Here is an 8,240-nt window from a genome sequence, read left to right as displayed (position 1 = left end):
CGAGGGCCCACGTGGCGATTTCAAAAACCCCGCCCAATTTCGTCTTCAACGCGGCTGTTCACTTAAATTTATTTACGTCAAATATGTACCGAGTTGTACAAGAGTACAGGTCCATTGAACAAGCATTGTGACTGATAAATTCCCCACTTTTATTAACCGAACAATTTGTTAAATTCATTTCTCACTGGCAGAAGTCTTAGGTTATGTGAAGGTGCTTTCACAGTTTCCGTAGTGTAGTGGTTATCACGTGTGCTTCACACGCACAAGGTCCCCGGTTCGATCCCGGGCGGAAACAATTCCCTTTTTTTTTTTCATCTCGAAAGTAGGAAATTATTTCCCGGGCGATTAATTTTTTTTTACTCCAATGCGCGAATCGTTGGTTCTTTTTTATTTTTTTTCTAATTAAACGACCTCGTTTAAACCACCACCCGACTCTGAACCTCGTGTCATCGAGGATTTGACACTCCACCCGCGAAAATCCGGACGATTATTTTCGGCGTTGACGTGAAGATCGCGCCGAAATATCGACGTCGATAAGTGACATCGATAATCGAAGCCCGAGGGAACACTTGGACTCGGGTATACGGATCAAGGGCGAGCCCGTGACCCACTGACCGGGGCATTTCGAATTTGAAATTCGATCTGGAATACCGATTCGCATTGTCAGGTCGAGGTCGATGTGACGATCGGCCCTAATCGGCGACTTATAAGTAGAGATTGTTTTTTTTCTTTTCGCCGTTTACGCAAATCCTTTTCCTAAATGTCTTTTCATTTTCGTCCCACGGTGGTTCGATCAATTTTCTGAGGTGAAGAAATCCCGTAGCAGGCTCGAGGATGCTTCATTGTGTGCAAAAGGATGCACACGTTCGTCCAGGTTGGAGTGGGAGGTCCGAGGGGTTCGGAGGGGTCCGAGGGCAGAGCCGTCTCAATGTCGGTGGACGCAAGGGCAACCTCGAGATCTAACCTCAACTCGGCCGCGCCCTTCGAGGTCGCTCCCACGCGTCCTTATTTTTCCATCTACGAGGATAACATGCTACGTTATCCAGGAGCAGCCTTCGAGCTAAACGTCCAGGATCTCCTACCCGGGCTCCTCCTCGTATTATCCGAAGCATAAATCCAGCGAACGTGGTGAATTGAATAATATTAAAAGATAAAAAGTCCATCCACGGTTCAGATTACCTATAGAAACCTTTATCCAGCATTTCGGAACGATCCGCCATCACTTTGACTAGTTCCATAAATGTTCCACGAGTCGAAAGGGCAGATACGAATGTAATACCAATCGTTCTCGATTCTTGAGAAGTTCCACTTTAATCTATTAGTCTGAAAAGGTTCCACTTTCGATACTCGAGGAGTCTTGAACGTTTTCGGAGTCGATATTCAGGCCCTCCCGATGCTGCGCCCCTATGATCCGAGGGTGGAGGTTGACGCGATATCCCGGGAGGTTGTTAGGCCCTTTACCTACAAGGCAGGAGGTCGAGGAGGAGGTCGGTAGGATGGAACGAGAGCCAAAGGCTTTCGCCGGAGCGCCGCGCACGCCACACTCCACTCCCGGGGTGAACGCACCACGGTAGACGCAAAAATCCCTCCAAGGTCGGTGCATCCCTGTCGGCCGTCCACGGGACTTGCATCTCTCTCTTCCCCCAGCTCCCAGACCGCGTGGCATCTCTCTCCCGAGGGCTCTGTCTCTCTCTTTATCGAGCAGGAGATAGCCAACGCCGGGTTGCCCACCAGACCCCCAGCGCGAAAGAGTTCCACCTCGGCCGCACCTCTCCGTTCCCCCTCGAAATTGAAATAAAACAAAGAATCCTTAAAAAACCACATTTCCGATTACCCTACTTCGACTTTCCCCCCGCAACCCTGGACCACGACAGCGGATTAAACCTGCTTCCCCGATGGAGGGGAACAATGGGCAGCGAAAGTGGAACTTCGGCGCGCCGGGGACCAGTGGCGGTATTTCCGTTGGCGCGGCCTCGCTTCCTCGGACAAACGAACGCGACCGCCCCTTTCCCCTAGACCCGGGGAGTTCACCCACGCGACCGACGGCGGGGCTTAAAGGGTCCGAAAGGAGGGGGAAGAGAATATATGCATTCGCCAAGATACGAGTACAATGGCACTGCACTCCGAGCCTATTTCTGGAAGGAGATTAGGCTGCAATCGATGCGCACTTTCCGCGTACTTTATCTCGAACAAATGCGAACACCCGCGGCGCGGACTTTCCGGTGGGCCGGAAAGAGATGGGTGGATTCCGTTGGACCGGCCATCCCCATTGGTCCTTATTGGTCTCGGCCAGAAGAAAGCCCATTATTCCTCCGACTTAACGGGTTCAGGAGATCCCCGGATTCGCCCGATTGGCGTGCGTAACGAGCTTAAGCACTTGGGCGCGTTTATGGCGCCATTTATTCCGAGGCGACGGACGGTGGCAGGGATTTGGCACGAGTGGTCCTCTTAACGATGCTCCGTCAGAATTTCCGAGGGAAAAAATCTACGCTGCTGTTCGGAAAAGTATTTTCACCCCCTTCACGCGGTGGTCCATCGGCCTCCGTTCTCGAGACGGAATGGCTGACCACCTCCCACGGGAGACAGTGCGGCCATTCATGCACCGAGACGCGGCTAATTGAATACCGCACGAGCCTCGCGTTAATTCTAACGGGCCGTGAAATTACGCCAGTAAAACGAAACGGCCGGATAATCGAGACGCGCCGCGGCCATGCTTCATCGAGGTGACAGACTCTAACCCTTTTCATTTATTATAATTACTAGTTTTAAAATACCTAGGAACAGATTTGAAAAGAATTGAAATTTCATGAGGTTCAGGACGTTCCTTATAGTCTCCCTATTCACTTTGTAAAGTTTCAAACTATTAGGTAAACCGAGGTGGGAGAACAGTTTTATTAACAAAACCTCTTCGACGCCACTTTCACATCACCTTAAACGGAAGTTCGGCCATTTTTACCCTAGATCATTATACAAATGGATATGAAAAAATGTAAATAACAATTTAATCGATAGATCCACCTGTCTTCTCTTTTAATAAGATGAATCCTTCGTAGGGGAATCTGGAAGAAATTTTGACAGGACGGAAAATGAACCACTCGGATGAGTGGCTACTCCACCAACAAGGGTGATCGCCCGTCCGTGCGTGCCAGACTGCAGACGGCCAATAAAAATATCTTACATCTCCTCCGTCCCGGTCCCCCCTCTTGCAGCATCCTCGCGAGGTCCTCCTGATTCATCGACAAATTACTTTCATTGCCGAATCCCCTAGAGAGAGCGGACCAGCTTCTTCTGGTCCCTTATTGAAAGTGGCGTTGTTAAATGGCGTCTTGCTTCCCGAGATAAAACCCCTCTTATCTTAGGTAATTCCCATTTGGAAAGTTGTGTAGTTAACATTTTTTTTTGTTTACATTGCGATTCATGACGTTAACCTAAGGAGATAATATGATAGAATGGGGTTAAATGCAGAAATGGTACATTGGATTCGGTGGAGAACCGAAGGCTTTCCTCGAGGAAGGGGCTCGAGAGATCCGGCGAGAAATCGAGCGGCTCCGATACGGCGACATTGCGCGCGTGCCGTTATCACGGAGCGGTCTCCGTATCCGCGAATCGCGAGCGGAGGTCTCTCTCGAAACGATATCGCCGACCTTGGGAATTATCAAGAGATTTAACTGCCGGCGGCGAAACGAACGGCGAAACCGCACTCGCGCGGGCCCTTTGTTCCGCGGCCGACATGTGTGTCGAGGTGACCGTTCATATTTTATAAATAATATGTCCGACTGCGCGGCCTTGGTCCGCGTTTACGCACGATACGTGCGCGGCAGCGTCTACGCACGGTAAGGAACGGCCTAAGGAAGAAAGAGAGTACCGAGCTTCTTCGTCAGGCCTGATGAAAAAGTATCAAAGGGGGCATCTCATTTCAGAGATTTCCCGGAATAAAATCGATTCCCTCTCGGTACTTCCCTTCTTCGGGAGGTTTCCACGTCTCCTGGTCCCGGAAGCCTCGTCCGCCATTTTGGGGACGCGCGCCGTCGGAAAGCCGAGCAGCGCAAATAACCGATCCAGAAGCCAGGCGATTCGTTATGAGTCATCGAGAATACTGTAATCCGATGGCGCGGTGCATCGCGACGTGGAAGGCCAAGGCCAGGTGGCAGTTATCGTCGAATAAATTAATAATATCCCCCTTTTATTTCTGCGACGCGGGCCGCCACGAGGAAAACAATATGGCGGCGCCGGCCGAGGAATGTCGCCGCTCGCGAATCCATCCGAGATAATGGTTGGACACCTCCGACCAGATTTTGACCTTCCGCCGGCAGCCGGATGTCTGTCCACGAGTTTAAAAATATGTGCTCATCGAGGATAAGGATGATAAATCGCGGAGGGGGCGCTCCGGCATTATCGCCGGCCGAACGTTCGACTCGACGTCCGCGCGACGGTGCGTTTCCACGATAAGCGATGCGTCAAGGGGACCGATCGTGTGGACGGAATTAAGGGGCGAGAGGAAACGGTTGACGTTTTCGGCCTTTACAGGCTCAGAGAGAGAGACGCCTCGGCGATTTAACTCGACCTTCGTCGGCCCGTCTCGGGGTAATTTCCAATCCAAATCGCGCTCATCCAGACGGGATTGGCGGCCCGATTGACATGTCACCACCGGCAGAGGTTGTCTGGGACTTATCGGGTTACTCCGAAGGATTCCACGAAGACGGTGAATCATCCCGCTCGAATATCGACGCTCCTCGGGCCGACCGCCACCGACATCCGCGATGACATTTGTCCTTCCCGGAATCCGATCTGGAAATAGCACCCAGTGGCGGAAAAAAGAAATGGTGGAAAAAAAAAAGAAAAGAAAATACGACAGACCACCAAGGACCATGGACAAGAGTCGGAACAAAACGCCGACGAATGGCCGGTGATAATTCCTGAATCAAGGGGACCGTCACTCCGTCCGACTCTGGACTGTCCCCGGGGATGAGGTTCCATGGCGCGTCGAGATCCCCCCAAGGCTGCCGATCCATCTGGGTTCTCCGGGTTCGATAAACCGTCGGTCGATTGGTATTCCTAAACCGTAGGGTGGATTCGTCGACCAGGAAAAAAGGAGGAAATTTCAGTACCGAGGGAATGCGACGTGACGGGGTTTCGTTCATTCTGGGAAGTGCACGGACCAAGGACCATCGTGCACGACCTGAATCTCATCAGCGCTGATGCATCTCGATAGGCATCGAATCGGTCAACTGGACCCGTCCAGGTCGGACTTTCGTCGTGTTACTTGAAGACCACCCGAACGAGATTGGTCGGTCGTTTTGACGTTTCTGAAATGTCCACTATGGCAGCCATAGGTGCCAGGAAAAGGCACCAGACCAGGTCGCCTCTGAGCACGACCCTGGACGATTCCGTGGCACGGGTTCCGAGCAAACGAGTATGCGTGAAATGCAAGGCCACGCGGAACAATAAGACACTAAATACCCGTTGCGTGTACAGTGTGCGTTCACCTGGCACGTACAACCGGGAATGACAACTGCCCCTCGCCCGAGTCGGCTGCTGTTTATTAACAATCGCTCGTCACATCCTCTCCCAGTGGCAGTTCCTGGACTCGAGGACGGCGAAACGCGACCATAACCGAAGCTCCAAAGAATTCCAGAGATCCTTTGATTCTATTCCCCTTCCTCCAAATTACCATAAGTTCCTCGAGGGCGGAACCCCCCGACATCCAGGACGTCATCCTCAGGAGGTATCGGTCCAAGAGCTGCCAGAGACACCCACTTATCCCGGGTAAACCTCCCCCGGGATTACTTCAGCCACCCCCTTGGGATGGATCCGACCTTGGAAAGCACCCTTCGAGGTGGAGCGTCCCTGACACGTGCTACCACCCCTAATGGAACTGCCCTCGCAAGTTTCCAGCCCGAAGTTGAAATCGTCCAAGTCCTCCAAATCATCCACCTCACCCGGAGTTCGTTAATAAGGGATAAGGTATGGCGTTAGGAAGGCGCGGACGTAACGACCTTTTCGATCGACGTCGAGGTCGAGGTCTTTCGGTTCGCCCTGGCAGAGAAGCGTCTCTTTCGAGCCGTGGATTCGACGCCTCGACCCGGACGTCGGCTCCCGACCTTCCCCCTAAAAGACGACCTTAACGAGAGGAGAATGCGTGGTTACGCGGCTTCTCGGGTGGCGAGAGTGCGGATCGATGTGCCGACCAGTGTCAATGTCAGTCCTAGGGCAGATGTGGCGGGGCAGGCGCCCCAGCACGTGGCGTTGCGTCACGGCGACGTCAGGCCAACCCCTGCGGGGGGTTGAAAAAGCCCCTCAACTCCGGTCTACCCCGGCGCTCCTCGTGGCTGCCACGCCTTGGCCCGCGCAGGGCAAAGCCGACTCCGACTTTGCGTCACTCAACCTGTTGATCCAGCCCGGAATAAACCACTCTTGGAGCCCGAGTAACGCCACATCACGTCGACCTTCGAGAACCCCTTCGTCGGTTTACCCAGGACCATCAACGGCCGACTGGTAGGGATCGGAAGTAGCTGGAAGGAACTGAAAGAACCTTGAAGAACGGGCTCTAGGAGCTAGTTGAGCCTGGTGGACGGTGTCGGTCTCTTGGACGTGGTGGGTCCATCGATAGGTTGATAATCCCGGATTGTGTGGATTTTCCAGAGTCTCTTCCTAGTTGGTCTACCTAGGTCTAGAATTGCCGACAGAAGTGGATTAGAATGGATGGATTGAGTTTGGACCCGACGGGGCCTGGTGGGCCCGAGGATGACGCTGATCCCCTGGACAGCGCCTCCATCGATCGATCGATCGGTCGATCGCTTACGACGCCAATGTACTCCTCGTTAATCGCGGCTCCAATGCGCACGCGCTCTTCGTCCAAGGCTAAGACCTCTTCGGATAATTGACTTCGTGCCGAGAATGCGGAGTAACGCGGAGTTCGATTGATCGACCTCGGCCGAGTCATTCCGCCACTTCGAGTGACGACTCCTCGCCGTCTGATATATAGCGTGTCCCGAAGGGGCTGGAGATGGAACTAATTGGAGGAATCTCCCGCCCCCCCGAGGGGGTATCGTCGTCTCCAATCCTGCTCGAACCTCGGCACCTTTGACCGTGAGGGATCCTTAATCAAACCCTCCGTTATCGGACCTCCTGCAGAAATCAATATCCGGATGATCTGGTACTCTCCCCTAAGTCGAGGGGATGGTCCCGGAGGAATCCCGGGACCGGCTGCCGGGGGTCGGGGAAGAAAGGGAGAAAAGGGATAGAAAAGAGCGGACGAGAAATAAATGAAAAATGGCCAAAAGGAGGGGAAAGAAGTCGACGCTCGAACCGGCTATGGCGAGCTCGGTGGGGGGATGAAGGCGCGCAAAAAGGGGCCCGGGAGGGGACTCGAAGGGCCCTAAGGGACATCCTTGGGCCCGTGCCTCCCAGCGCCCTCGGCAGAGGGGAGCATCCGCCCCATGGCGGCGCAGACAACAAAGCTCTCGCCCAGAGACAAAGGGACCTGCCGTGAAATGACCGAGATGACCAATGGCAGCCATGGCACCGGCATGGTCACCACGCGTCATGGCCAACGGCCACGTTCTCGCGGTGTCCGGTTACCATCCGGACCCTCGGACATTTCGGGTGGTCTCGCCGAAAAACCGAGCCAACCTTTCGACGTCGACCTCGGCCTCCCTTGGCCACCTCCCTGGAATTAACCAGGGCACGGGTGGAGGTGCGATCGAAACCTTAGAGCCGAAAGCGAGAGTCTACGAGTCTACGAACCCGAGAGGCCCTCTCAAGGATTACTCGGAAGGGTCCAACGACCTCGGCAGGGCCGACCTTAATTCACGGGCCATATGGCGATACCGTTTATCTCCCTTCTGCCCCTTTTAGCCGCCCAAGTGCCGGTGAAGCCATCTTGGAAGTCGGACTCGCGGTTCTCCGGCAACGCTCTGCTCTTCTTGTCGATCCTGAACCAACCTGGATACCAAAATGGACCTCACTTCCAAATGGCGACTCGGTTCCTGGTTAAGAACCCATTTTGTGCTCCATTTACGAGTGCGTTCCGTGTCTTTCCTTTCTATGTTTCGAAATTCGGAGTTCTGCTCGCTGATCACCGGGGCACCCATGGTCCCCGTGCCAGCCAGGTGCTTCCTATGGGTTAACGTCACCGGTTTTCTGGGTCGTCACGCTCGGCGAACGTCACCCTAATGTGTGTTTGGCACATGACTGCCACCGGCGCCACTGAAACACACGCCCTGAAACGGATTATGTGG

The 8,240-nt window shown here is 53.8% G+C and overlaps 1 non-coding gene across 1 annotated transcript; it reads left to right on the top strand.

The window, feature by feature from the left end:
* The first annotated feature begins 222 nt into the window (after positions 1-222).
* Positions 223-295, top strand: Trnav-cac. The gene has a single exon. It is a non-coding gene; the product is annotated as a tRNA-Val (tRNA).
* The last annotated feature ends 7,945 nt before the right edge of the window (positions 296-8,240 follow it).

Source organism: Orussus abietinus, unplaced genomic scaffold, assembly GCF_000612105.2.
Source record: "Orussus abietinus isolate OABI.00-Male unplaced genomic scaffold, Oabi_2.0 scaffold9, whole genome shotgun sequence".
Lineage (NCBI taxonomy): Eukaryota > Metazoa > Arthropoda > Insecta > Hymenoptera > Orussidae > Orussus > Orussus abietinus.
The sequence above is the reverse complement of the archived record's forward strand: the minus strand, read 5'-3'. Positions and strand labels throughout refer to the sequence as shown.